At 32.9% G+C, this 1,685-nt stretch overlaps 1 long non-coding RNA gene across 1 annotated transcript; it reads left to right on the plus strand.

Moving 5' to 3' along the window:
• Positions 1-343: 343 nt before the first annotated feature.
• On the plus strand, positions 344-1,391 carry LOC107467287 (uncharacterized). The gene is made up of 2 exons (XR_001587846.3): positions 344-517; positions 1,115-1,391. It is a non-coding gene; the product is annotated as an uncharacterized LOC107467287 (long non-coding RNA).
• Positions 1,392-1,685: the final 294 nt, after the last annotated feature.

Raw genomic sequence — 1,685 nt, forward strand, 5'->3', positions numbered from 1 at the left:
ATACGGGTACCAAAAATCATAAACATTTAAATATCCTATTGAATCGAACATTTCTAAACTCTCATTATACACATTGTACATATATTCCATTGTGAAACTCTTGATATTGGCAATTGTCACGATTTCATTCCCTTAACCTTGCTCCCTTAGCCGTTGCCGGTTGCCGGTTGCCACGCATGCATAAAAATAAAAATAAATGGAAAAGTCAAATATTGGAGTTATGGTGGTGTCCCCTCTTTGCCGTCCACTTGTTCTTATTTTTCTAAGCTTAGGCCAAGTTGATTGGTTTTAGGAGCTGTCTGTGTCTAAATGCATTTTTAACTCCATCAAGGATCATGATTTTGGTTTACTTCTATAATATATTAATATCTATCCACTATCCGGTATGTTCTAGTTGCCAATAATTACTCTGATTCATTGGTCCTTACCGTTTATTTCACCTAGCCACCCTCCTCTGCTTACCTTCCATGCCTTTGTCATGTAAAGGAGGATAAAGAATAAAAAGAAATGAGTGAAGGTAGGTTCTATTCCTCCTCAATAGGACATATTAATATGCTGCAACAAATTTAGATTTCATTTAAAGATATGTTGCTTGAAATTAGATTGTTATATACAGAAGACATAATTCAAATATTTGATAGCTATTTAAGCGAACAAATGAGTTAATTACTTTATAATTGAAATTGTTTATTTGTTTTTGCAACTCTTTTGTTTTTGGTATCATTTGTTTTTATAATTTTTTTCATAATTTTTTTGTTTCCTATACTATTCTCCAGTCTGGTAGGTTAAGAACTAATTCGTCATTAAAGATTTATCGTTGGCTAATAGATTTTTGCATACACAAGATAGAATTCGAATTTCTGACGTTTATTCAAGCGAACTAATGACTAGAACAACTCAACTTTTTTTTTTTTTACAACTTATTGCTCGTTATCTATGTTTTTGGTCAGAACTCAATGTCCTTTGGTGACTAACTCAATGTCCATTTGAAACAGTTGTTATCCTTTTTTGCTTTTTTTTTTCCCCTCGTGTTGTGATTGAGAGTTTCTTTATCTATATGTTTGGTATTAGAAATATGAGCTAGCTCAACTTAATTGGGCCATGTGAACTACAGAATCCTGTATACGGGAAGAGGAGTGGCCCAAACGAGTTGTGGATTAGCATTTAGCGATTGGCAGAATCTTAGTAGACAACATTATTTACAGCCCGACCGAAAAAAGAAGACAAGCAGAATCAAAACAAAAGAGGGGACAATGGCCATTGGCCAACAATGTATCTGATTTACCACCATACTGCAATGTTCTAAACACGAATCATCACACATTGTGAACATCCTCATAATTATCTTTTATTCTCTTTGATGTGTTATGTTGAAAATACCTTTTCTATTTGATTTCTAATTCCAAATAAGCCTGTCTTTTTATTTTCTCTTTTCCCTTATAGGTTGATTAGACAATCATTAGTTCATTACTATGTGATTCAATGGCTTCTACAAATGGAAACAGTCCCTTAGATCTTTTTGTTTTTGGTAAACCATGTGTGATTTTTATTTATTTACTACATGAGAAGTATATTTACTTCTTTAGATGGACTTGAAACTTGAAAGTAGCTCGAGGTGGATATGACTAGTAGGATGAATTCTCATGTTAAAGAGAAATTGAATAAAACCCAAAAGTCTCTGACAA

Source organism: Arachis duranensis, chromosome 9, assembly GCF_000817695.3.
Source record: "Arachis duranensis cultivar V14167 chromosome 9, aradu.V14167.gnm2.J7QH, whole genome shotgun sequence".
Lineage (NCBI taxonomy): Eukaryota > Viridiplantae > Streptophyta > Magnoliopsida > Fabales > Fabaceae > Arachis > Arachis duranensis.